The 27,979-nt window shown below is 48.6% G+C and overlaps 1 long non-coding RNA gene and 1 other non-coding gene across 2 annotated transcripts; both read left to right on the top strand.

Moving 5' to 3' along the window:
• The first annotated feature begins 285 nt into the window (after positions 1–285).
• LOC120383684 lies at positions 286–27,551 on the top strand. Its single transcript, XR_005588499.1, has 3 exons — positions 286–406; positions 9,057–9,225; positions 27,429–27,551. It is a non-coding gene; the product is annotated as an uncharacterized LOC120383684 (long non-coding RNA).
• Positions 8,036–8,144, top strand: TRNAL-CAA. Its single transcript has 2 exons — positions 8,036–8,073; positions 8,099–8,144. It is a non-coding gene; the product is annotated as a tRNA-Leu (tRNA).
• Positions 27,552–27,979: the final 428 nt, after the last annotated feature.

Below are 27,979 nucleotides of genomic sequence, written 5' to 3'. Positions count from 1 at the left end.
ATTGCTCTGAAAAGTCTACCCCTAAAACAGGGGCTTGCCTCTCCATCCACCCCCCCATTTTTTTTTCTTTTGCTTCTTCATGATGGATGAAGAAAACCCACAACGTTTGTTTCTTCCTGCTTGACTTTTGCATTCCAAATTCAGGCCTCTCTTTTGTTCCTGGAGGATTTGTTGGCCACATCTACATACAATGAGAGCTTGATGAGATTCCCCTTTGTTACCACAGTACCAATGGTGAGAGAACAAAGGCTATCACCAGGTCCTCTAACCCTGCTAAGAGTAGGCGTTATCAGCACAGCAGCAAAGCCCTCTTTATACTAAAACTGCTATGGGGGAGATCAGGTCCCTTCTGATTTAACAAAGACTGGATTCTAGGTGAAAGCCACATGACTTCAGATCAGTATAGGTAAGACTGGAGTAATACTGGAAGGAATGGGTCTAACTAGAGAGTGTGGTGACTGGTCTGCTTATGTAGTGGCTTTGCCCATCTTTTGGCAGATTGATTTAAAATCTGGTTCTCTTAATGGTCCCTGAACTACTTCTCAATTCTCAGGTGGTCTAAAGCATAGGTGCTGACACCATGGGTGCTCCAGGGCTGGCGCATCCACAAAAAAAAAAGTTGGTGCTCAGCACCCACCAGCCACCCTTTGATCAGCTCCTTGGTGGACCCTGCTGATCAGCTGTTGGGCAGCGGGTGGAAGGTTCTGGGGGAAGGAGGTGGAGTGGGGGTGGGAAGAGGCATGTCACGGACAGGGCCTAGGGGGAGGTGGTATGACGGGATGGAAAAAGGCGGGGCGAGAGTGGGGCCTTGGGCAAAAAGGCAGAATGGGGGCAGGGCCTTAGGGTGGAGTAGGGGTGGAGCATCCACCCAGAAAGAAGAAAGTTGGTGGCTGTGGTCTAAAGTGTTTTAACATTTGAGACAGGGACATTCACTTTTAATCTGTGAGAAGGAAGAATGAAACATCCCCCTTTCTTCAATAAAGCAAAATCCAAAACTTCTAGTCAAAAGCTTTTGGGGGCGGAGCTTGTCTTTTTGTTCTGTGTTTACATATAATGGGATCCTGATCCATGATTAGAACTTCTCGGCAATATACCAATGGTTCTCAATCAGGGATACACGTACCCCTCTCTGGGGTACGCAGAGGTCTTCCAGTGGGGCACATCAACTCATCTAGATATTTGCCTACTTTTGCAACAGGCAACATAAAAAGCACTAGTGAAGTCAGGACAAACTAAAATATCATACCGACAATGACTTGTTTATACTTCTCTATAGACACTGAAATGTAAGTACAATATTTATATTCCAGTTGATTTATAATTCTGTGGTAAAAATAAGAAAGTCAGCAATTTTTCAGTCATAGTGTGGCTGTGACACTTTTGTATTTTTATGTCTGATTTTGTATGCAAGTAGTTTTTAAGTGAAGTGACATTTGGGGGTATGCAAGACAAACCAGCCTCCTGAAAGGGGTACAGTAGTGTGGAAAGATTCACACCCACTGCACTGTACTACAACTAATTTTATATTAAATTGTGAAGCACAATCCACCCCATCATTGCCCCCTACACTAAAGAAAACATAACACCAGAAATGCTGCTAAAATCCTGTTTTAATATAATGCCAAGATGACTATTTCTTTTCCCTTGGGAAAGCACCCAGTCCTTTCAGTTCAATTAATGCCGGTTCTTTCTCTATACAGTAGTTTCTCATTTGCAGTGACAGAAAGTGTCTGGTTCATTAAGTCCACAGCCAGCAGGCTGGTCTCTTTTTAACTAGGATGCAAATTCTTTCTCACTGGCTTAGTCCAGAGATGATGATCTCTTCTTCCCACTAGTGATGGTCTCACTGAAGCAGGCTGCAGTGTGGAATGGTCTATCAGGCTCGGGCATGGAAAGTCTCTCACTGATTCAGTCTCTCATAGTCTCTCGTGAAGAATTGCTGGGGGAGAGGTTGGTCCCTCTGGCAGAATGCAGGTTGGGTTTATTTTTTTTTGGCATGTCTAAAGCAACATCAGTTCTTTAATCAGGAGGGTGCTGAGGTGTCTCAGGCTGGCGTTTGCTACTCTCCCTTCTCCCCTCTTGTTCTTTCTCTGGTCCCAGCCAGGATGCACCCCAGGGAGAAGGGGAGGGATGTTGCTTTAGTGAGACCTCTTTGAGACTGGGGTGGCCGAGCGCCTGACCCGTTTCCTTGGCATCACCTGCTGCAGGGCGGCTTGCATCTGCGAAGGGCCAATCGTGGGGCGGCGGCTCTGCTTCCTCAGGCGTTCAGCCTCGCTGGACACCTTTTTGTAGATGTCGTTCACAAAGGAGAACATCAGCCCTTTGGCCTTGGGTGACAGGAGCTTGTTGTCCCGTTGCAGCTGCCTCAGCATCTTGGCGTCGTAGGGGGCGGGAGAGGGCTTCTTCCCCTGGGGGCTCTTCCCACGCTTCCCCGCTGGCTTCCGCCTGGCTTGCCTCCTTCTCTTGTCCCGGGACTTCCTCTGCTTGGCCTGGGACTTCCTCCCATAGTGCTTTTGTCTCCTCTGAGTCTGGGCCTTCTTCCTCCCTCTCTGGGAAGCAGCCATTGCTTTGCTCTGCTTTCACTCAGTTCAGCCCAACCCTTTTGCCTGCAAATGCCTCTGGCCTTCCCCCTGCTGTACTCATATATAGTGGCAGGCATTCAAATGAGGGGCTGTCTCTAAGCCCCGTGATTGGCTGGCTGGAACAATGCCCCAGGCTAGTCACAATGGGATGATGTTGGTACAGACCCATGTGCATCATAATGGGCAACCATGGGTTGTTCCCTCTCAGGGAAATGTAAGGGATGGTAACGTCCCTCCTGCTGATTGGCTCGTGGTGGGATGAGTAGGGGTGTTTCCTCATCCCCATGTTTCCCCATTGGCACCTAGTCCAAATCTCCTTGCCCAGTCAATACCAGTGTCCTCCCCACATATATCTCCCTGTCTCAGTCTGCCCCACAGCTCTTGTCAGCTCTCCTGTCCAAGCTTCCCCCCACCAGCTCCTTGTCACCCTGCACTCCCACATCACCTGTTCAGGTCAAGCTCTGGCCCCCTCAGCATTCTAGTCAATGGCTTGTTTCTCAATGCTGCTTTGGTACCCGGGGAGGGTTGAGAGCACAGGATCAGCAGGCCAGAGGAACAAAGTGCAGGGAAAGTCCTGCTCAGCCCCTGCAGCTCCAGGCTGGAGAATGCTCAGAGCAAGTGGAACCGTAGCAGATAGTAGCTGCCAAACTCTTCTCAAATCTCTACTGAGCATGTCAAATGGCAATGTGTTGAAGGCTTAAAACGTAGCCATTTGTGTGTGTGTGTGTGTGTGTGTGTAGGAGGGTTCCACCTGGACAGGAAAAGAAACATCCCTGATGGGGCCACACTGCCTGTCCATTTCAGGTCCCTGCTCCAAAACCCTAGAGCTTTTCAACCAAATGCCTGTGCCAATTTTTTTTAGCCTATGCAAATCCACATATTGTCCCCTAATCTTGCTCTCACAACGGCTTACCTATTTTTGCTGAAACTTGCCAAAAAAAGACATCCTAAGGCAGGCACTTGCCTGGAGACTATCAGCCCAAACACAAAAAGTTTGTGAAAGTTTTAAGCAACTGAAAACAGGGTCTTATGATGGGACGTGTCTAGTAACATTATCTATATTTACCTCTACCAGGTCCAACTATAATTCTTGAGCACCATCTATTGGCACGTTATGTACTAACTAACTAACTAACTAACTAACTAACTATACATAGATAGCCTGTAGGGACTACCACAGTACAAATAAATAAAATAAGAATACTGTGGACACTGGAGATTAAATAGTGTCTCTACTCCTATTGCACCCATTTGACTCAAATTATTATTATTAATCATGTTTATTACAGTCGTGCATAGGGAGCCACCAAGAATGTGGCCCCCTTGTGGTAGGTGCTGGTACAAACTCAAAGTAGTCAACAGTCCCTGCCCCAAAGAAATTACAATGTAAATGACCAGATAGACGAGTGGCTCACATCCTTTCCAGACTACTGTACCCCTTTCAGCACAGGCGCCAACTTTTTTCTGTGCTGGTTGGTGCTTGCACCCTCGCCCCGACTCCACCCCTACCCCAAAGTCTCCCCCCTAACTCCGTCCCTCCCTGCCCCTATTGGACCCCTCCCCAAATCCCCTCCCTGGCCCTGTCTCCTCCCTGAAGTGTGCCGCGTTCCCCCTCCTCCCCAGGCTTGCTGCATGAAACAGCTGTTTCACGGTGCAAGTGCTGGGAGGGAGGGGGGAAAAGCAGGACGTGGCAGCGCGCTCAGGGGAGGAGGTGGAGGTGAGCTGGGTGGGGGGGCAGGGAGCTGCGGGTGGGTGCAGATCATCCACCAATTTTTCCCCATGGTGCTCCAGCCCCAGAGTGCCCATGGAGTCAGCGCCTATGCCTTTCAGGAGGCTGATTTGTCTTGCACCCCTGTCAGGAGGGCTGAGTGGTCTCAGGCACCAGACTCAAGGCTCTATCTTCCCCTCACCTGGGTGTTCTGGTTGCTGTATAGAGGTGTGGGTTCAAATCCCACTTCTCACACATTTTATGGGGGGAAGGATAGCTCAGTGGTTTGAGCATTGGCCTGCTAAACCAAGGGTTGTGAATTCAATCCTCGAGGGGCCATTTGGGGAACTGGGGCAAAAAATCTGTCTGGGGATTGGTCCTGCTTTGAGCAGGGGGTTGGACTAGATGACCTCCTGAGGTCCCTTCCAACCCTAATATTCTATGAGTCTAAGTTTCACCTCACTTAAAAACAACTTGCTTACAAAATCAGAAATGAAAATACAAAAATATCACAGCTGCTATTACTGAAAAATTGCTTCCTTTCTCATATTTACCATCTAATTATAAAATACATCAATTGGAATATAAATATTGTACTTACATGTCAGTGTATAGCATATAGAGCAGTATAAAGAAGTCATTGTCAGTATGAAATTTTAGTTTGCACTGAGTTTGCTAGTGCTTTTTATGTAGCCTGGTGTAAAACTAGGCAAGTTGATGTACTAGCTGAGTTGATGTACCCCAGAAGACCTCTGAGTACCCCAGGGGTACCCATAGCCCTGGTTGAGAACCACTGAGATAGACACAGGGTGGGGGACAGGGTAGAACACACCCGCAGAGTGAACAACGTGACTGTAGCAATGTGATGGGAGTTGCACCTTTTTTTGGATGGGTTTAGTTAGGAGGGGATCAGCTAAAGGGAAGGTAAAGAGGGTGAGGGGGACAGAGCAGGGGAGAGGAGGGGGTGTTTGACAGCTATGGCAATTTCCTGCCATGGCCTTGGGAGGCCTTACTGAATTAAGTGTAAGTCTCGCTGGAGTCCATTGTATTAAATGCAAAACTGCAGGCTGGGATGGTTTGTAACCTCTCCACGGAGGAGATGTGCGGTGAGCCCTGGGAAGCGTTGTGGATTTCAAAGGACTGGATCAAATAATGTGCCAGATAAGGATGGACTCCGGGGATAGTATCAAGAGGTTTACCAGGGGAATCTGTAGCGGGAGGCACAGGCGCCGACTTTCCAAAGTGCTGGAGGGTGCTCGACCCCCAGCTGTGCCCCAGGTCCTGCCCCCACTCCACCCAAGGCCTCAGCCCTGCCCCATCTCTTCCCTCCCCTGCTCCATCCCCACCCTGCCTCTTTCCTCCCCTGAGGATGCCACCTCGCTCCTCTGCCCAGCCTCCTGCATACTGTAAAACAGCTGATTACGGCAGGCAGTAGGCACAGGGAGGGAGATGGAGGCACGAATCTGCAGGGCTTGCTGGTGGGTGGGAGGCATTGGGCGGGCAGGGGGAGCTGATGTTGGGGGCTGCCAGTGGGTGCTGAACACTCACCATGAGCACCCACAGAGTCAGCACCTATGGAGGGAGGGGAATGCCAATTCCCCACCTCCGGTAATGTGAAAACCCAGCCTTTTGCAGCTGTGTCCCGGGGACTGGGCCTTTGCTGACATGAGGCCGAGCCCCAAGCTGTAAAAGGAAAGACTAACCTATTAATGAGTGTGCTCGCTCTGAGCTAAGGCTGTTAATCAACTTGTAATCACAAAAAATCCCCTTTGTGGAGGCTGGAGGCCTGACTCCGACCAGAGGCTTTGCTGGAGTTGGGGGGTGATCTCCGGTAAATTATTGCAATCCAGGAAGGTTCTTGAATTGTTTTTAATGTGGTTTCTTTGCAACGCTTCCACCACAAGACTAAATGCGCTGGCCTAGGAAGGGCTGTGCAGCAACTTGTAGGTGTGGGTAATTACAGCCTTTGGAGGGAAAACAAAGTGCAGAGACTGGCCTGTGCAGGCAGGCCGATTTGCTGGGATTATCACTGTGCAGCCTGGGAAACCCCCTGGTCAGAGAGGAGAGAGCTGTGAGCAAGGCCGGCTCCAGACCCCAGCGCGGCAAGCACGCGCGTGGGGCGGCCCTTTCCCGGGGGGGCGGCAGATTGGGCCGGCGGACCTGCCGCAGTCATGCCTGCGGGAGGTCCACCGGAGCCCCGGGAGGACCGGACCTGCCGCAGGCATGACTGCGGACGGTTCGCTGGTCCCGCGGCTCGGCTAGACCTCCCGCAGGCACGCCTGCGGCAGCTCAAGCGGAGCCGCCGGACCTGCGAACCGTCCTCAGCTGCGGGAGGTCCAGCCGAGCCGCGTGACCAGCGGACCCTCCGCAGTCATGCCCACGGGAGGTCCGCGGCTCCGGGGCGCCTCCCGCGCATGACTGCTTGGGGCGGCCAAAAAGGTAGAGCCGCCCCTGGCTGTGAGTCTCTGCTTAAGAGAGGTGAGGGCTGAGGAGCCAGGAGCCCAGAGTGAGCGCCCTGGAGGGTCAATGGAATGGGAATACAGGGGCAGTTGCTCTGAGCTGTGATAGTGAGCAGTAATGCAGAGGTGATGAGAAAGGGGGAGTGGGAGGAACATAAGAACGGCCACACTGGGTCAGACCAGTGGTCAATGCCGGATGCCCCAGAGGGAACGAACAGAACAGGCAGTCATCAAATGATCCATCCCCTGCCACTCACTCCCAGCTTCTGGCAAACAGAAGCTAGGGACACCATCCCTGCCCATCCTGGCTAATAGCCAGTGATGGACCTATCCTCCAGGAAGTTATCTAGTTCATTTTTGAACCCTGCAATGGTCTTGGCCTTCACAACATCCTCTGGCAATGAGTTCCACAGGGGTTGTGTGAAGAAATACTTCATTTTGTTTGTTTTAAACCTGCTGCCTGTTAATTTCATTTGGTCACCCCTAGTTCTTGTATTATGCGAAGGAGTAAATAACACTTCCTTATTTACTTTCTCCACACCAGTCATGATTTTATAGACCTCAATCATATCCCCCCGTAGTCATCTCTTTTCCAAGCTGAAAAGGGGATATGGCTTTAGCAGTGGGATTGGATTAGCTGTTACATTCCCCCACAGTGCATTACTAGCTTCAACCCACCCTCCCAATGGGTTCAGACTTAAAGCACCACTTAATTTGAGCTACAGATTTTGACGTATGGACAGGAGTCAAATTAGGGATAACAGTCAAGTTCTAACTGTGCTGTGAAAACACATCCAAGCGTAGGCAAGCCCCGAGCCTGCTGCAGATAGAAGAATTGTTCCCAGCGCGCTCTGCTTTGCAGCAGCTTTCAGCCCGGCGTCCCGCTGGCTGCGGTTAAATACCACATGGAGCTGGGGCTCGTGGCTGCTAAAGGGGAAGTGGCTCTTTGGCTTTGGTGTTTTCCAGGCTCGCTAGAGCATTGATCAGTAACCGGCTGCTTCGTTTTCCAAGCGGTGCGCTCACCTCTGCCTGATTTTTAGCTTAAACCCCAAACATGGATGCAGAGACGCTGAACCCCAGACCGGAGTGAGTCTAACCCACTCCCCTTTCTCTCACTAACACAGCGGGAGCGGCTGGCTCAGTCGCGCTCTGGGTGTTTTGCAGGGCAGGCTTTAGGGGTGTGTGAACAACAGAAAGAAGAAACGAACTGCAGAAACAAAGTAAACTAGAAACAGGCATCGTCAGAGACATGAGGATATATTTATTTGAAGTTTTTCAAAATCAGTGTCAGGATGGCCGAGTGGTCTAAGGCGCCAGACTCAAGGCTCTGTCTTCCCCTCAACTGGGTGTTCTGGTCTCTGTATAGAGGCGTGGGTTCAAATCCCACTTCTGACACATTTTTCTTCCCTGTTTGAGCTTTTTTTCATGAAGGGAGATTTAGTTACATTGAATTAAAAAATGGGAAAACACAGATAAGGGAACAATTTCTCTCTCGCTCACTTCTCATTGCTTCTTTCTTTCCATGTAGGGGTTGATGTTTTGGAGAGAACTCACTGTTATATTCTTTTATGCTGCAAAATAACAATCCTGAAAATACGATATATTAAAGTAATTAGCCTAACAATAATTCAGGCAATTGTCCCTTGCCTCTGTTTGCCAGAATCTAGGAATGGGTGGCAGGGGATGGATCACTTGATGATTGCCTGTGCTGTTCATTCCCTTTGAAGCACCTGGCACTGGCCACTGTCAGAAGACAGGATACTGAGCTAGATGGACATTTGATCTGACCTAGTATGGCCATTGTTATCAGAATTCTGAGAAAAAAATTGTTAGTCACAGGTACAATACGTTTTCTTTGGGACATGACATTACAATTGTCAAAAAAACAAACCAAAACCTTCCCTGGTTTGCATAGGATTTTTCCTTGAAGGGTCAGAACTGCAGAATTGGGGTAAGCGACAGAGTGCGCCCCGTGTCCACACCTTACACATGATTGCTATAATCTTTGTACAAAGTATGTCTTGTAAGGTATTGTTTGAAAATTCATAATTTGCTGCTCATTATTGTCCTGCTAAAATGTGTGTGACAATACTGTATTTGAAGTTCTAAGATTCCATTGTATGTTGTTATTAACACATGTTCCAAGCTGAGCATGGCAAACAGCTCTGGAATCTGTGCCCTGCTTAATTTGTATTGAAACAGTAAACAGAAGTAAGCAGGAAGGGTAGACAAAGAAACCTCAAACAGGTGAGGAAAGTGGCAGGGAACACCCTTTCTTATAGATGCTGTCTCCTGAATCTCATCTAGAAATGTTTTCCAAGGCGGGAACTGACACTATGAAAAGGGGGACAAACACCCTAAGGTACCCCCACTTCTTCCTCTCTCTGTCCATTGATTCACTACACCAGAAGGAAGAAAGGAAGCAACCATTAAAGAGGAGCAGAGGTCCAAATCTAAGGACTGCTCAGAGCTTGTGGTGAGAAAACCTTTGCTTTGAATTTAATGTAGTTTGTTAAGTTAGGCACTAGTGGCATTTTATCTTTATTTTTCTGGTAACCATTTCTGACTTTTTATGTCTCCTTACTTGTATTCGCTTAGCATCTAGCTCTTTGTGCTTAATAAACTTGTTTTCTGTAATCCAGTGTGCCTAAATGAAAGTGTCCAGTAAACTCCACTGGGGATAACAAGATGTGTAAATATCATTTCTCTTCATAAAATAATGGATTTCATATGAGCTTGTATTGCCCAGGAGAGGGCAGTGCAGTACAGGACATAGATTTTTTGGAGGAAATCTAGGACTGGGGGTGCATTGGCATCAACTTCTTCCAATATAACCAAGGCTGGTAAGAGCCAAGATGTGGCTGGGTGGTTGCAGCAGGCACACAGACATAGCTGGGAGTGACTTGCATCCTGGAGACTGTCCATGAGCAGTCCAGACTGGAGGTGACAGCAACAAAGCCGTGTAAAGGTCACCGCAGCGTAGATGGCAGGGATAACACAGCTACTCATCGGTCTGGATTCTGAATTGGGTACATCACAGAGGAAGTGTGCTTTCACCCCCAGAGTATAAAGGCAAAAAAGGGGATGAGAAAAAGAAAGCAAAGTCGTCTTCCAGTGGCTGAGGCCTGCCACAAGCCTTCTGCAGCTGCTTCTTTCCGGCCCATCCGGATGCCCCCTTCTGTCCTTAGAGGGGTTGGGGCGCTGCCCCTGAGCGGTGGGCAGATGGAGTCCAGCAATCCCTGGCCTCACACTCAAGAGGCCGACATTTAAGCCTCTCCCCTAACTTGAGGTGTTGACTCTTAAACCTCCCCACCTCCTGCTGCAGCTGGAATCTTCAGCCTTCTTGTGTGGCTTCTCCTGCTGGGGAAAACGGGCACTGCTGGGCTCCATTTGAGGAGGAAACCTTGGCTGGAAAGAACTGCGGCCAGCAGGGCAACCTCTTGAGCACAATGGGCTGAGCTGGAGGCCCTGCCCCATAGTCCCCAGCCCAGCAGCTTAGGCCAGTGCTCCCATGAGTGGGGGAGTCAGCTGCAGTGGGTGGCAGGCGTGTAGCCCTGGGCCTCAGGCCTGTTGGGTCACCGGCTCATCCCAGGACCCCAGAGAGGGGAAGAGAGGGGGTGGCCAGACACTCCTCCCACCAGGCTCACCCTGCCCACCTCCTCCTGCCAGAGTAGCCATGCCTGCTCCTGGTATCTGGACCCTCGCGCCAGGATCACCTTCCCCACCTCCCGAGTAGGGAAACCACCTGTGCCAGGCACTGCAGGGCCCTTTCCCAATCTGCTGGAGGGGCCTCTAGAGCACAGGTCTTGGGGGGAAAGGCCCAGGCTTGTCTCAAAGGCTGATTTTCAGGAGATGGCAGCCAGGGAGCTTCTCTGATTGGCACCAAGGCCCCATCTCTATTGAGAGTGAAGAAGATGAAGCCAGCTTAAGCTCTTCTGCTCTGTGGAATGTTTCTGTACACCCTGAACTGGCCTTTGGACACCTGGGCTAGGATTTGTCCAGTGTAGCGCCCCAGTAGTGCTGTCCTCTGAGCGGGCGGCAGCTGGCCTGCGTCGATTGCTTGGAACCAGTCACCAGAGCCCCTGAGGGCTTGCCCCTGGCCTGAGAGGGGAAGTGAAAAAACCAGCAGTGCTAATGACTCAAAACCCTCCAGAGCCATTTTGGCTACACTCTGGCTGAAGAGAGGTTCTAAGTAACGCATCTTCATGGGCCCTGAGGGCTTTCAGGAAACAATTCATCTGGGTTCAAGTCACAACCAGGGCAGGGTTTTCCTGAGCTCCTCCTCTTCCTTTACCTCAGCAATTGCAGTGTTGCAAAGTAGAGAGAGGAAAGGAGGTCACTTGCTGTCAGGGGCGGCTCTAGGATTTCCGCCTCCCCAAGCAGGGCGGCACGCCGCGGGGGGCGCTCTAGCGGTCACCAGTCCCGCGGCTGCGGTAGACCTCCCGCAGACGTGCCTGTGGAGGGTCCGCTGGCACCGTGGCTCCAGTGGACCTCCCGCAGGCACGCCTGTGGATGCTCCACCGGAGCCGCGGGACCAGCGGCCCCTCCGCAGGCATGCCTGCAGGAGGTCCACCGGAGTCGCCTGCCGCCCTCCCGCTGGGACACCGCCCCAAGCACGCGCTTGGCGCGCTGGGGTCTGGAGCCGGCCCTGCTTGCTGTGCAATGGATAGTGTGTTGTACTTCTGAGAAACAGTGATTTGCATGGGTTAAGACAATGATTCAAATCCCAACAGTCACTCTGGCTGCCATTGCACCTTTTACAGAATAGGCAGCCACTTGAGTGCCCCCAGGGGGCCAAGACAAAGGCAGAAAGGCATGCCTGGCTACCAGGAGGTAGAAGCCTCTACCTGCATCGTGGGAGGTGGGCTTCCCCCTTAGAGTATTAAGGAAAAAATGGAGAGTAGGAAAATAAACCAAATCCCCCTTCTAGTGCCTGAGGCCTGCCACAAGCCTTCTGCAGCTGCTTCTTTCCGACCCATCTGGGTTCCCTCTTCTGTCCTTAAAGGGGTTGAGGCGCTGCCACTGAGCGGTGGGCAGACAGGGTCCAGCAATCCCTGGCCTCACACTGAAGAGACTGTTGTTTAAGCCTCCTGTAGGGGACCATGGGCCCCGCTGGGCTCCATTTCAGGAGGAAACCTGAGTCGGAAAAATTGAGGCCAGCAGGTCAACCTTTTGCATCCAAAGGTCTGAGCTGGCGGTCCTGCCCCTTAGTCCCTGGCCCAGCAGCTCATTCTTGGCCCCAGACCAGTTCAGCCACTGGCTCATCACAAGGGGAAGAGAGGAGGTGGCCAGTGTGATGTTCCCCTCTGGTGTTATCTGGACCAGTGATCTGCTAGGTCACTCCAATCCTTGACTCTGGGAGCCAGCCTTACCCTGCTCTGCTGTGAGACGCCCCACTCCAGGGCTGTTCATGCACAGCCTCTGGCATGTAAGCTGCTCCTTGGATTGTGCAACCGAATAACACTAGCCAATATCTCTGGTACAAGACACAACCCTAGGAACCTCTGTCTTGCAGTGCTCAGTTATGCCCGCTGGATGCTGCAAGCTTATATGAGTTCGTCGATTTAACAAAGAAATTGATATGTTCCAGGCTTGTTATCTCAAGGGGAATCTCTGACACACTTGAAACCAAACACACTGCTTCAGGTAGAATAAACAAACAAATTTATTAACTACAAAGATAGATTTTAAATTATTATAAGTGATAGGCAAAAAGTCAGAGTTAGTTACCAAAATAAAATAAAATATAAGCACGCAGTCTAAACTCTCAACCCTATTAGACTGGGCAGCAACTAGATTAAGCAGTTTTTCTCACCCCACTGGATATTGCAGTCCTTAATATACAGGTTTGTTCCTTAAACCTGGGCCAATCTCCTGTGCTGGTGTCTTGTCTTCTTCTCAGTGTCTTAGGGTACGTCTACACTATGGGATTATTCCGAATTTACATAAACTGGTTTAACAAAACAGATTGTATAAAATCGAGTGTGCGCGGCCACACTAAACCCATTAAATAGGTGGTGTGCGTCCACGGTCCGAGGCTATCGTCGATTTCTGGAGCATTGCACTGTGGGTAGCTATTCCGTAGCTATCCCATAGTTCCCGCAGCCTCCCCCCCCCCTTTGAATTTCCGGGTTGAGATCCCAGTGCCTGATGCGGCAAAAATCATTGTCGCGGGTGGTTCTGGGTAAATGTCGTCAGTCACTCCTTCCGCTGGGAAAGCAACGGCAGACAAGCATTTCATGCCTTTTTTTCCCTGGATTGCCCTGGAAGATGCCATAGCATGCAATCATGGAGCCTGTTTCGCCTTTTGTGACTGTCACCGTATGTGTACTAGATGCCGCTCACAGAGGCGATTCAGCAGTGCTACACAGCTTCATGTTTTTGCTTTTGCATGATAGCAGAGATGGTTATCAGCCATATTGTACCATCTACCATACCATAAATTGGTAATAAGATGGGCATGGCTACCAGTCCTTTTTCACTGTTCCATTTGCTGCTGTCATAAGTGCCCCTGGCTGCTCTTAGCCAAAATTGGGAATGACTCCCTGAGTCAATCCCTCCTTTTTGGTATCTAAAAATAGAATCAGTCCTGCCTAGAATATGGGCAAGTGTACTAGAGAACCACTGTATCAGAGAACCAGAGAGCACAGCTGCTCTGTGTCAGATCCTGCATAGATTATGAGCTGTATGCTATTCACAGGGGGTGCTCCTGCAACAACCCCACCTGTTCATTCCATTCTTCCCCAGATTTCCTGGGCTACCATAGCATTGTCCCCCCACTTGTGTGATGAAGTAATAAAGAATGCAGGAATACTTGTTAGTGAGAAACGAGTGGAGGGCAGCCTCCAGTTGCTATGATAGTCCACATAGGACATTAAGGAGTTTGGAGGAGAGGAGCCCAGCATCCTGCTGCTAGTCCAGGGGCAATTGAATCTTTTCTTTACACATGAAGGGTGGGGGCTGATGATGCTCAGCCCCCTGTTGCTATGATGATGATGGTTATCAGCCATATTGTACCATCTACCAGGAAAAATTAGGGCCAGGCGCCCTTGATCGACCTGACCGATGCTAGTACGCATGGTTACCAGTCCTTTTGCACTGCCCCATGTGCCAATAGGCTGATGATGACGATCGGTATCAGTCATATTGCACTGTTGCCGGCCCAAAAAAGGCCTGAGGCAGCAAACAGTGGTTCGTTGCCCGGTGTGCATCGCACTAATTATCACACCAGGGTGGAGAATGCAGAAAAAGTTTATTTGAGCTCAAGTAAGGTGCCAGGGAGGTATTTACAACCTCAAATCCTGCACACACAGATACAAGCTGTGTGTCTCTTCTTATACATGATTTCAACAAGGCATTCTCATTACCCCCCATTGCCCACTCACCCCCCTTCTCCCTTCTAGTCCCCTCCCATATAATAGGCACTTTGTATAGTTAACAATTACATCAAACAGATTAAATCATTCTTGACAGCAAACAATTCATCTTGTAACTTTTCAAGGCTGTTACCTTGGTTTACTTCTGAATTTATTACCTTGTCTCCCCTTTTCCTAAACTAAACACAAGTAGGGCCCCTATTTACTATCTTCTGCTGTCCGTGTTCCACTGATAAGGAGCAGTTACACATTCCATTCTAAATGCTGACTTAGGAATTCAACTAGAGTTTAACATAAAGGGACTCTTAGACCAGCATAAAATAACTTTGGTCCATTCAGGCCTGGTACAGAAAAGCTTCATTAACACTGTGTTTTTCTACCCTCCTGAGTTATCTAGGGATATGCCTAATGGCACCAACAATCCCCCCCTTTGAGAATACTCAACAAACATTTGGCTGAGTTTTCTCATACTTTGAAGACAAAAACAACAATTAAACTCTAGGGAGCTGGGGTATTCAGTTCCACATTCATCCTCCCTATGGACCCGGTAGGATTCGGTATGTGGAAGCCCACACCCACCCTAACCGGTCCACATGCCTGGAAGGAGCATTGTGAATGTCCATACTTCCATCCAGAAAGTGTCCAAGTATGTCATCCCCCTGACCACAGATCAGATGGTTCCTGATAGTCTGTAAGGGCAGTGGGCCAAGTCTGGTGCTCAAGATCCATCTAAATATACCAGATCCCACTGCAATACCTTCCCAGTCTCAGTGATTCTCAATACCATCTCTGTCAGCAACTTCTGGGTCATAGAACTAAGGGTGGAAATGACATGTAACCCACCAACTCCAGCTTGTATTCGGGATAGCTGAGCTTTAAAAATAAGGCTAGTGGCCTTTTTCTAGGTGGCCCAATTTCTTATCATGTTCCCAGCTTTTAAGAATATTTCAAATGGTTGCTATATTATTGGCCTGAGTCCACAGAGATCTGGTCAATTCCCTCTTCTTGCAGAGGAAACAATCTAGGCTCTCTGTTGTACTAATCTAATGGCAGCCCCTTGTGAGCAATACATGCTGGAGGATTTATCCAAAACACAGGGTGCAGCCTGTAGAATAAACCCCAAAATCTAATCAATACCACAGTCTCAAACAGGGGTCCCACAGATTTCTTCCTGCCAGTGTATAATTCTTGGTTTCTACACCAGGGTCAGTCCTTAATGTCCTTTTTGGTCAGGAAATCCTGGATTCTGACACTGCACAACGCTGTTGGTGGTCACCAGGACTTAATAAGGGTCTTTCCAGCATAGAGCCAAAGCAGTCTTTCGCTGGTGGAGCTTTACATCAATCCAGTTTCCTGGTTCCAAGAAGTGGCAGGCCTCCTAGGGTCTTTATGTAGTTTGTCTTTACCTGTGAAAAAAAGAAACCTAACACATTTCATGAGTGCCTGTCAACGATTTGCAGACTCTACAGCTGTGTGGGCACATTTAATTAAGCCCCCCCCTTGTCTTGGTTGTTAGCTAAGTCTTAGCTGAGAGCAGTGTCCTGAAATGGGGCTAATGCCCTATCTTTAAACTCAGCATGTTAGCTATTTTTCCTCAGTTAACTCGTTCTTCTTCCTTTGTCCTGTCTGGCTTCTTTTAACCTACAAAGGAAACTTAGCCTTCACTTATACATCTTTTTCTAACAATGAACACATATACATTGCCTTTATACAGTACATTAGCCTTATTATTTAAAGTTTGTCACATCTATCCTTTTACTAAAATAACTTTTTCCAGAGCTTTGGGACAACAAGTTAGGACAAGCACACCCACTTTAACGAGTTTATTTCATAGAGCCTCTAGTCCAATAGTTTCCCACCATCCCCAGCCCTCTGGCTAGAAATCTGAGATAGCCAGAAGGATCCAAATACAATATGGGGAGTGGGTTAACTTTCCATATCCTTGCTTCCAAAAACTATTAGTATGCAAGTTTTACTAACAATTTTCAATTAAAAGATTTGGCCAATAAAGTTTCTCTTTCTCTTACTTAAGGAGATGTATTAGACTTTAGTATATCACATTTTTCCCAATTTATCCAAGCACTTTGTATTCCAAGTTGAACAAAACAAGTATCTGTATTCCAATCCAGACTATCCCATAAACAAAATAATTTTGGCCACAAGACAGAACATAAAACACAAAACATAATTTTTACTGTGCCATCAAAGGCATGGTATGTTGAATGCTGTTCAGCTAGCATCAGTTTTCTCTGATTATCTGAAAGACAAAACAGAAGTCTACCCTTTCTGGGCAATCAATCATCACTGAAAATATACAAGTACCTTAGTTGATTTCAGGCAAAACAGGGGAATTACCCCATATTTTCATATATATATTTCATAGGCAGCTTAGGTCTCAGTGACTTCTACTTTATCAGTTAGATAACTTGCATCAATACAGATGCTTCCTGACTTGCTCTTTACTTTTAATTCCTGCTTTTAAACACTGAAAGAAAACATCACCACTTATAGTGCCTTTAGAACCTAATAAGATTTCAATTACATAGCACTATATACATTTTTTAGATAATTCAACTAAATGGGTCATAACCAAATGATTGCAATCTAATAATTTCTTTGCCTGAATTTATTTACAAACATTTCAAAGACACCAAGAATTTTTCTCTTTAGCATTTTTACAAAGTTCAACTGCTGTTCCTCCAGCAACTATGGAGTTAACTTTTCACACTGCCTTAAATCACTCACTTGTTTTCTCCAACAACCACTTTTCTCAACTTAAATCACTATTACAAGTATCCTCCTGGGTATTTGAAATCCCCATGTTTATACCTATGTACTCCTTTCTTCTACTAGACCCTCAAAAGTTTCCAACCCGTTTTCCAATCTCTCCGTCTGTTGCTTGCCTGCCTGGGCCCGATCCTTCTTTTCTAGCTGAACCGTTCTTTCCCTAGACACCAATTTGCTCCACTGCCAGTTTTAACTAAGGGGGGGGGTTGGTTTCTCAATTAGCCCCCACCCTTCTGGTCCTTTTCCATAAAAGACTACCCGAGTCCTCCCTTATGAGGCTTGCCACCTGGGCAAAACACATGACCCACTGGTGTTTAATCATTTAATTTCCCTTTATAGCAAACACACTGCTATTACGGTGTATGCTGAGCACAAATAGTTAAATTTTGGCAAGTCCCTGAAGGACTGGTACTTGCTTAGCCAGGGCTTCCTTTTCTAACTGGAAATCCTGTCTCAAAGCCTGCAACTTGCCCTGAGCGCAGGTTTGAGTTGCTGTCTGGGTCATGATCTATGCTCTTAATTGCTCAATTCTAGTTATCAAGTACATATTTGTTCTTTTCTCCAACTACTCTATTGCCCAGTCCTGCTGCAACTGGGGTAGAACCCTTTCCAGTTCTCAGACTTACTGCAGCTGAGAGTAGGCTCATCTTTAATCATGCAATCCTCAACATATAACACCAATAGTACCAAACAAAAGAAACTCAACATAACAAAGGTAAAACAGATAAATGGTGTAAATTCTATAGGGCTCCCCCATTCTCAATTACTCACCAAACTGTGACAAATCTGTTACCAATTTATCTATTGCAGGACGTTGGGGGAGGACAAAACACACCATATAACCAAACCTCAAAGCTTCCCCAAGCCTTAAGCCACTTTAATACTCACACATATCCAGACTGACCACGTCTGTATATAACATTCAGAGAAGGGGAATAGGTGGACGGGAGATTATTCTGTATACAGCTTATCCAATATTTCCAACATGCTTCCACTCTTGGGAGAGCTGTTCTTTTACACCCTGGAATCTCCTGCAGTGTCTCTTTCAGAGATTCAGGTCACCAAGCCATACCAACTCTGGGATTGCAAAGACTGTTAAATCTCACTGAACAGTTAAGCTTTGCAAATGCAATCTCAGTTCTGTAACTTATATTACCTTTAATTTACCTCTGTCTATATTTTCCCACAGCCAGCTGGGGATAAAAGCAGTTTTTTCTTTGTACTTAACATAGTCTGACCTAATACACAGAGCAGCTCTCCTTATCTCTGGGCTTAGCAGAGTTTCAAATTAACCCATTCCTAGACGAATTGCTCACACCGTGTCAGAGGCTTTTCCTTTGGTAATTAAAAGCTCCTCTGAGATATATGATCTTATCTAGATTGAAGATACCTTCTAATGGACATTGTTTAGATGGATTTTCACGCGTGTAAAGATTCCAATTCTCTAAATACCTGCAGGTTTCAGGACCATAATGTACGTACATGTACTATGCTGGGGTACCCTTAGGGGGTGAGGTAGAATGTTTAGACTGTCCCTTCCCCCATTTTCCACTTACACACACAAAGAGGGGGGCCCTGTCCGCGCTAGCCTCATAAACTAAGAATCTCTCCTACAGGGTGGGGAGGGAAGATGGGTTCACACATTCCTAGACCCAGGCAGCTTCCTCGCGGACGATGCCAGGCTGAGTCAGCCCACCGTGGGTCGGATCTCCTAAAGATCCACTAATTACTGGGCTTGCGTTAGACTAGTCCTGATCATTAGCATTTGCTTCACAGGTTAATCTGGGCGTCTTCCAGTAACAGACACTCACACAGGTATACACACACACACACACCAAGACCATTATTCCCACGGACAATCCTCCTCCCAATGCAGCTCTGGGGCATATGATGGGGGATTTTTACAAGAGCTCTCTATACAAACAGTTTCAAAAGCTACCCATTCGCTAACAAAACAAAAGTAATTGAAGGATCATGTTGTAATTAAGTGATCCTTCTGGTGGCCACCTTTCCTGGCTCTCTAGTTGATATTGAGGCCAGTCTACTGTACAGAACCTTTTTAGTTTACCCTTAATCATTGGATCCAAACCAAACACTTTCCAATTTGCTAGAATGCATTCTGGGGGCATACACCGTGCCCTGCCTGTACTCTATCCCTGCCCCATACCTATGGGAAGACACTGGGCGTCCCCAGGTCTTAACAGGCAAACAAAAGGTTAACAGCACTGAACTGTTCCTACCTTTTCCACAGGACCGGTTCCTCACCGTCGCCCGCAGCTGCTTCTCCACTATCTGAGTGCGTTGCACCGTTGTGCCTTCCAAGGTCGGTCTGCCTGCCGAGGCCCCGGTAAAAGCACCGGTGCGCGCTGGGCATCGGCTGTGACTGTCGTCCACCGGCCATTGGAGGAGTCCGGGCAAGGCATAATTTTGCCTCGAGCCCACCCAGGACGCCAAGACTGTTGCCGGCCCAAAAGGCCTGAGGCAGCAAACAGTGGTTCGAAGCCCGGTGTGCGTCGCACTAATTATCACACCAGGGTGGAGAATGCAGAAAACGTTTATTTGAGCTCAAGTAAGGTGCCAGGAGGTATTTACAACCTCAAATCCTGCACACACAGATACAAGCTGTGTGTCCTTCTTATACATGATTTCAACAAGGCATTCTCATTACCCCCATTGCCCACTCACCCCCTTCTCCTTCTAGTCCTCCCATATAATAGGCACTTTGTATAGTTAACAATTACATCAAACAGATTAAATCATTCTTGACAGCAAACAATTCATCTTGTAACTTTTCAAGGCTGTTACCTTGGTTTACTTCTGAATTTATTGCCTTGTCTCCCCTTTTCCTAAACTAAACACAAGTAGGGCCCCTATTTACTATCTTCTGCTGTCCGTGTTCCACTGATAAGGAGCAGTTACACATTCCATTCTAAATGCTGACTTAGGAATTCAACTAGAGTTTAACATAAAGGGACTCTTAGACCAGCATAAAATAACTTTGGTCCATTCAGGCCTGGTACTGAAAAGCTTCATTAACACTGTGTTTTTCTACCCTCCTGAGTTATCTAGGGATATGCCTAATGGCACCAACAGCACCATCAGCCACCCATGGCGGGGGGGGAGCAAGGATGTTGGTGTTGAGTGCTGCACCATCGCGTCTATCTGCAGCATTCAGTAAAGATAGGGTGACATGTAAAAGAGTCAAGACAGGATTGTTTTCCCTTTCAGTTCTGGGGGTGGGGGGGGTTGCGTAAATTGCCTAGCTATGCCCTGACCCACCGCGGACACTGTTTTTGACCCTAGAAGCATTTGGAGCTCAGCCAAGAATGCAAATGCTTTTCAGAGACTGCAGGAACTGTGGGATAGCTTGAGTCCTCCAGTCCATGAGCGTCCATTTGATTCTTTGGCTTTCCGTTACGCTTGCCACGCAGCAGTGCGCTGAGTCCCTGCTATGGCATCTGTCTGGAGATATTTAAAAAATGATTTTGAATTTCGTCATCTGTAACGGAGCGCTGATAGAACAGATTTGCCTGCCCTTACAGCGATCACGTCCGCATCGTCCATGCTGGAGCTCTTTCTTTATTTTGATTTTTAACTGCATCATCACCTGTGCTGATCGGAGCTCCACGCTGGGCAAACAGGAAATATTCAAAAGTTCGCGGGGCTTTTCCTGTCTACCTGGCCACTGCATCCGAGTTCAGATTGCTGTCCAGAGCGGTCAGTGGTGCACTGTGGGATACCGCCCGGAGGCCAATACCGTCGATCTGCGGCTACACTAACCCCAATCCGATATGTTAATACCGATATTAGCCCTACTCCTCTCGTTAGGGAGGAGTACAGAAACCGGTTTAAAGAGCCCTTTATACCGATATAAAGGGCCTCTTAGTGTGGACAGTTGTGGCGTTAAATCGGTTTTAGGCTCCTAAAACCGGTTTAAACGCGTAGTGTAGACCAGGCTTCAGTTGCTTTCAGCAAAGGTGGGGGCAGGAGAAGGGCCCAGTATGTGTCCACTCTGTCTGTTTTATACCCTCAGTCCATGTGCTTTGGGAGCACAAGTCCAGTCATGTCTGGGGGCATTGCTGAGTCTCTCCAAGCAAGGTTGATCAATTCCCCTGGTGTGGCCTCATGCAGGTGAGTCATTGAATTGTAGCTCCCTTGCTGGACAATGGCTGTTGATGGCTTGTTTGGTTGGTTACTTTCCTTGCTGTTGCCTCTGGGTAGCTAATATCTGGCTGATTCCCCAACTTACAGCATGTTTTAGTGACCACCATACAACACAGTTCTCATAACTTCATAGGCATTATTGATATACATATATGGATAGAGAAATGACTTTTAGCAGATCATAGCCTTTCCCCTGATACCTTACAAGGCATGCTTTATATGTAAGATCATGATTATATGAAAATGAGAAATATGGGGGTTACAGTATGCTCCCCCAAGGTACAGAATGTCACAGCCAGACACTCCTCCTTCCAGACTCACCCTGCCCACGTCCTCCGCCAGCTGGACCCCTCCTCCTGTCAGAGTGGCCGTGCACACCTCTGGCACCTGGATCCTCCCACCTCGATCACCCTCCCCACAGTCGGAGCAGGGAAGCCCCTCCCCCTAGAGTGCAGGTGTTGAGAAAAAAGGCAGATGCTTGTCTCAAAGGTTGATTTTCAGGAGATGGGCAGCCAGGGAGCTGTGCTGCTTGTCACCCAGACCCCATTTTCTCCCGCTCTATTCAGAGTGAAGATGAAGCCACCTTTAGCTCTTTTGCTCCACAGAAGGTTTCTGTCCACCCTGAGCTCAACTGAAGACACCTGTGTTTGGATTTGGCCAGTGCAAAGTCCCAGTCAAAGTCCCCACCCGAGACTGTCCCTGGAGGAGATGGCAGCCGTCCTGCACTGGATGCTTGGAGCCAGCCACCAGACCCTCCAGGGGGATTTGCCTCCAGCCTCTGGGGGAAAGTGAAAACACAGCAGTGTAGACGACTGAAGGCTGAAAACAGCTTCTAGGTAGTGCACATTCTTGAGTCATGAAGACACCCAGCAAAGCAGCATTGGTGGTGTAGTGGTTAACATAACTACTTTCTAAGCAGTTTGTCTGGGTTTAATTTCCAGCCAATGCAGTGTTTTCCTCAGAGCGTTGCCTGCTTTTACCACAGCAATTGCAGTGTTGCAAAGTAGAAAGAGAAGAGGCACTCTTCTGGTCTACTGATAGCTCTGTGGTGCAATGGAACACATGTTGAACTTCTAAGAAATTATGCTTTGCATGCGTGGGGACAGTCATGTGAAGGTTGTGGGTTTAGGGTGACCAGACGTCCCGATAAAATTGGGACTGTCCCAATTTTAAGGAGTTTGTCCTGCGTCCCAACCAGAATACAATCGGGATGCCATTTGCCCGATATTTTGTTTCCTGGTCTTCGGCGGCAATTCGGTGCAGAGTCCTTCAGTCATGGGTGGTCTTCGGCGGTATTTCAGCGGCGAGTGCTTCTGTCTTTGGTGGTAAGGTTTATTACTCACCGCTGAAATACCGCCGAAGACTGTCTACGACTGAAGGGCTCTCCGCTGTATTGCCATCAAACTCCCGGATGGCTGAGTATAAAAAAAAAAAAGCCCCCCCGCGGCGGTCCCGATATTTCCCCTTAACATCTGGTCACCCTGTGTGGGTTCAAATCCCACCTGAGTTGCTCTAGCTGCTCCTTTGCTTCCAGTGTGGCTCCTACAGAATGAGCAGCCACGTGAGTGTGACCAAAAGGGGCTGACAGAAAGGCCCATCTGGCTAACAGGAGGTAGAAGTCTCAATGGTGCAGGGAGACGTGTGTCTGTCCCTAAAGAACTAAGGAAAACAATGGGAGGGCAAAAAAGAGACCAAAGCCACCTTCCAGCAGCTGAGGCCTGGTGCAAGCTTTCTGCAGCTTCTCTTTTCTGGCCCAGCTGGTTGTCCCCTTCTGGCCTCACTAGGGTTGGGGCGCTGCTGCTGAGGGGTGGGTAGGCAGGGTTCAGCAATCCCTGGTCTCACACTGAAGAGGCCAACGTTTAAACCTCTACCCTAATGGGAAGTGTTGACTCTTAAGCCACCCCACCTCCGGCTGCAGCTGGAGTCTTAAACCTTCCTGCCAGGGAGAAGGGGCCCCAGGTGACGTGGAAAATGTCACAGAGGTCTCTGGAAGTCACTTTCTGTGACCTCTGTGACATAATCACAGCCTTACTCATGATCCGTGTTCTCACCTTAGCCTTAGCTCCCCAAGGCAAGTGGAATAGATGTTCCCACCCTACAAAACCCCTATAGATGGAAAAAGTGTTAGCCCTGTGTCCTTAGTCCAGAGGTGTACCAAGGTTTGTTTACCATCCAGCTCCAGTTCCCAAGTATGACTGCTCTCCATTCCTCTCCCATTCATCTCACTCCCCACTGGGAGCAAAACCCACTCATTCTTACACCACTCCTGGACCTCAATTGCCTCCCAGGATTGGGGTTCCCTCTTCATCCTCAAGGAAGAGTGCCCGTACTCCACTCTGCTGCAGCAGTGTGACTGAGGACATAGATTGGGTGGACGCTACCCCAGTGAACGGGCCTGGCCCATCCACTTTTTGTCAGGGCGGTAACCTTTTTTTCCCCCCCTCTCGATTCTGGTTCAGGTTCATTAGATAGGCCAAAATTAAGGTCCAGATTTGTAAAGTAAAAAATACCAGTTTGAACTGGATCTCCAGTTTGGTTCTGGTTTGTGTATAAGACTTTTCCTTTTAAACAAAATTACCCTCTCTGTTCTCTCACTCTAGAATTGTCCAAATATTTATTGAACAATTTAATCTTCTGCTAAACAAGTTCTCGCAGAGTAACAGCACCTGATATTTGGTTACTGGTGTCCGCAAGAGAGCAGGAAATGTCAAACAAAGTCCTGATCTCTTGAATTACCCCATGGTTGGCTCAAAAAAAGGAAAATCTGCTGAAGACCTATTTTATGCAACACGGAGCAAGGTATGCAGGTTGTTGTATTGTAAAAAAGGCCTGATACTGCCAGGTGTTAATAGTTTCCTGGAGCTGTCACTGATCTCAAATTGGACTCAAATCAATAGGAGCTCAGCACCTAGCAGCAGAATCCCGATATAGAGGACTAATTATGCTGCATGTACAGCTGCTTTGCATCCATGAAGTGGTCCAAAGCTGTCAAAATGTCTTGGTCAATCTGACCCACAGCACAACTGTAGGGAATCTCTAATAGGGACTGAATGTGCTTTCATGGTGCTCGCAGTGCTTCTACACTGACATGACTCTAACGAGCTCTATGGAGTTTGAAAGCTTGTCTCTTTCACCAAGAGAAGTTGGTCCAGTAAATGCTATTCCCTCACCCAGCTTGTCCCTGCAATATCCTAGGGACCGACACAGCTACAACTACACTGCAAATAACTCCACTGTGTTTTGAGCACTTCAGCTGAGCCTGAGGACTCGTCAGTCCAGCCTCCAGGCAGATTAATGAGCTCTGCTGAGTTGCAGTAGGGTCACTGGACAGGCTGCCTGATTGGCCAGGGGGAGCAAACAGGCTTGTTTTTAAGCTCAGCAGCAGCAGCAGCAGATTGTGGCTGGGCCATGCTTTGGCTTCTAGCTGTGACGGCTCTTGCCTCTGTCCTGCATCAACAAGTAAATCCTAATTACCCATGAGAGTAAGGGTTAGCAGCATCATGCACAGGTGCTGACTCTATGGGTGCTCCAGAGCTCAAGCACCCACATGGAAAAAAATAGAGCGTGCTCCGCACCCATCAGCCACAGTGATTCAGGTGGGGCCCCGGGGCTGGCCACTGATCAGCTGTTCACCGGGCCCCAGGTCTGGCTGCCGATCAGCTGTTCAAAAGTAGGAAGGGGATAGGGCTGGGGCAAGGGGAAAAGAAAGGGCTGGGGCAGGAGACAGTAGGGAGAGGAAAGGGGAGGGGATGGGGAAGGGGGACCTTGGGGGAGGGAGTGAAGTGGGGGCAGAGTGGGAAGAGGCAGAGCAAGGGCAGGGCCTCAGGGCGGAGCGGGGGGTATCTGTTATCTCAGTGGAAAAGCTGTCAAAGTTATTGCAGAAGTATCGGCAGTTTTTAGCTTCCCCTATTTACTCTACAGCAACACTTCTTTTACCTAAGCTAAAGATCCCTGCAGCACCCAGAATACTGTGGGGTTTGCTCATCAAGTGGGTTACTGCCAGTACAATTATGATGTGAGAGGGAGGATAGGGACATGCAGAATCTGGGACACATAAGGGGGGGAGAGGCAGCTTGAAAGTGCTGCTTCATCCAGCCCAGAGAGTCCAGGGACGTATAAGGAGTCAGCTTGAAAGTGTTGATTGACCCAGTTCGCTCGGACTTGCTCTGTGTGTGTGTGTGTGTGTGTGTGTGTGTGTTCAGCCAGATCCAGGGCTGGAGGAATCCTGCACAGTAGCTCCACTGGGAGGGCACTTGCAGCAGGGAGAAGTAGAGCTCTGTATGAACACATAAGTGACACAAGCACAAGTGACACACTGATAGAATTACAGACCCCCCCACCCCAAAAAGTAAACCAAATAAATGAGCATACCCCAAAGTAACAGGCAGATCTGGTAACACAATGGAGGAGGAACAGATCTGCACTGGAGCCCGGGCTGTGATTCTGGAAGGAGGAGAACTGCTGGCACTTCCTGTTGTGTTGTGTGGCAAAAAGGTCTATCTGGGGAAACCCCCGCACCTAGAAGATTGAAATCACGATGTCTGAATGAAGGGACCATTCGTGGCTGTGAAATGATCTGCTGAGGTGGTCCAACAGCTCGTTCTGTACCCTGGAGAGGTATGACGCCTGCAGGTGTATTGAATGTTCTACACAGAAGTCCCAAAGCATGAGGGCTTCTTGGCACAGGGGAGAGGAGCATGCACCACCCCATTTGTTGATATAGAACATTGCTGTTGTATTGTCCATCATTACTGATACGCTGTCCGGTTAGGTAAGGACGGAAGCTCTGACATGCTAGGCTCACCGCTCTCATCTCTCTGACACTGATGTAGAAACCCAGATCTGCTTGAGACCAGAGGCCTTGAGTCCTGCCATCTCCCAGATGAGCTCCCCAGCCCAAGTCTGGCACACCCGCCACCAGTGACAGGGGCGGCAAAGGGAACCTCTGAGCACATCTCCTGAGCAATCCACCACAGGAGGGAGTCGAGGATGGGCCGAGGAAGGATCACGAACATGTCCAAGCTGTCCCTGGCTGGGCAATACACTGATGCAAGACACGACTGAAGTGGTCGAAGCCTGATTCTGGCATGCTGCACCACACAGGTACAGGCAGCCATGTGTCTCAGACGTTTCAGGCAGTTCCTTGCTGTAGTGGTGGGGAACTGTCTGAGGCCTCGAATTATATCGTTGAGGACATGAAACCATGCCTGTGACAGGTATTCCCTGGCTTTAATCGAGTCCAGTACTGCCCCTATGAACTCTATCCTCTGGATGGGGGACAGAGTTGATTTTGCTTCATTTAGAAGTAGACCCAGGCTGTTGAAGGTGTCTCTGATGAATCCAACCTGAGCTTCCACTTGGGTCCTGGAGCGGCCTTTAATCAGCCAATCATTGAGATATGGAAATACCTGTATCTGGTGCCTTCGCAAGAACACGGAGATGACTGCCATTCACTTGTTGAAGACTCGAGGTGCTGCTGACAGGCCGAATGAAGGACAGTAAATTGGTAGTTGGTACTGTTGACCACAAACCTGAGATACTTCCTGTGGGGCTGAGTGATTGCAATATGAAAATGCATCCTTCAAGTCAAGGGCGGCATACCAGACTGCTGGATCTAGTGAGGCCAAGGATACCATGCAGAACCTGAGTTTCTTCATGAACTTGTTGAGTTCTCACAGGTCCAAGGAAGCCTGAGGCCGCCTTTGGCTTTTGGTATTAGGAAATACTGTGAATAAAAGCCATCGCCCCCTGTTCCTGAGGAAGCTCCTCCACTGCCCCTAGTGATAGGAGTGACTGCATCTCCTGCATAAGGAGCTTCTCGTGAGAAGAATAGCTGAAGAGGGATCCGCAAGGAGGGTGCAAGGGCAGGAGGGAACAGAATTGGATGGAGTATCCCCTCTCTAGTGTGCGGAGCACCGAGCGGTCTGAAGTGATACGGGACCATGCACAGTAGAAAGGGGACAGTCGGGAGGAAAAGGTAAGATGGGGTAAATCTAGTCTCTGATCTGGTGCACCATCCTTGACTGCACCTTCAAAAGGCTGGTTTAGGGCCATAAAGTAGTTTGGGTTGGCCAGAACCCTGGCTGGGACCCCCCCACACCCTCCACCCCAACCAAAGCCCGACCCTCATTCCCCCTCTCCCCTAAAGCTGACGGGTGTTGTCTCCTCCTGCCACTCCTGTTCCTGCTCTGAGAACTTTCTTGGTGGTTCTGCTGATGGAATCTCTGAGGAGGTTGTGGTCTGAAGTGTCTCTGCTGTGTGACGGGAGTGTGCAGGCCTAAAGACATGAGGGTGGCTCGTGAGTCTTTAATTTGGTTGTCATGAGTCTATGTAATCTCTCTTTTTTTCTTAGGAATAAAAGTAGTAGAAGAACTGAAAGTAGTTGAAGGAGGAAGTCGGGCCTAAGCAAGGGGAGAAACATCAGCTATTACAATATATACAAATATTCCAGCAAAGTGAAGTTCTGACTGTGGTCGCAGATCAGCAGTTGAGAGCATGTTACATTTCTAGAATATTAGGACAAAAAATAAAAAGCAGCCTCGCTAAACCTTGAACATTTAAACATCTGGGGAGTGCCAATTTAAAGTTACACTTCTCAGATGAAGTGAATCTTAATTTACTTATTTGGTAGCATGGGCGGCGCATGAAGCCCCCATTCGGGGAGGCTAGCCCCCCAGCCCCACCTCTTTCTGCCTGAGGACCCGCCACTATACCCCTTCTACCTCCCTTCATCCAACAGAGCCTCAAGCTCCCCCCCTCACCCACCGCATCCTGACCAAATAGGTCCGAGCACCGGCTGTCTCACCCCAGCTGCCCTGAGTCCAAGGCCACCAGACACTTTGAGTTCTGTACCGCTGGCTGGTCTGAGCACCAGCCCACCCACCTCAGCTGCCCTGAGCTCCA

The sequence above is a fragment of the Mauremys reevesii genome, linkage group 15 (assembly GCF_016161935.1).
Source record: "Mauremys reevesii isolate NIE-2019 linkage group 15, ASM1616193v1, whole genome shotgun sequence".
Classification (NCBI taxonomy): Eukaryota; Metazoa; Chordata; order Testudines; family Geoemydidae; genus Mauremys; species Mauremys reevesii.
The sequence above is the reverse complement of the archived record's forward strand: the minus strand, read 5'-3'. Positions and strand labels throughout refer to the sequence as shown.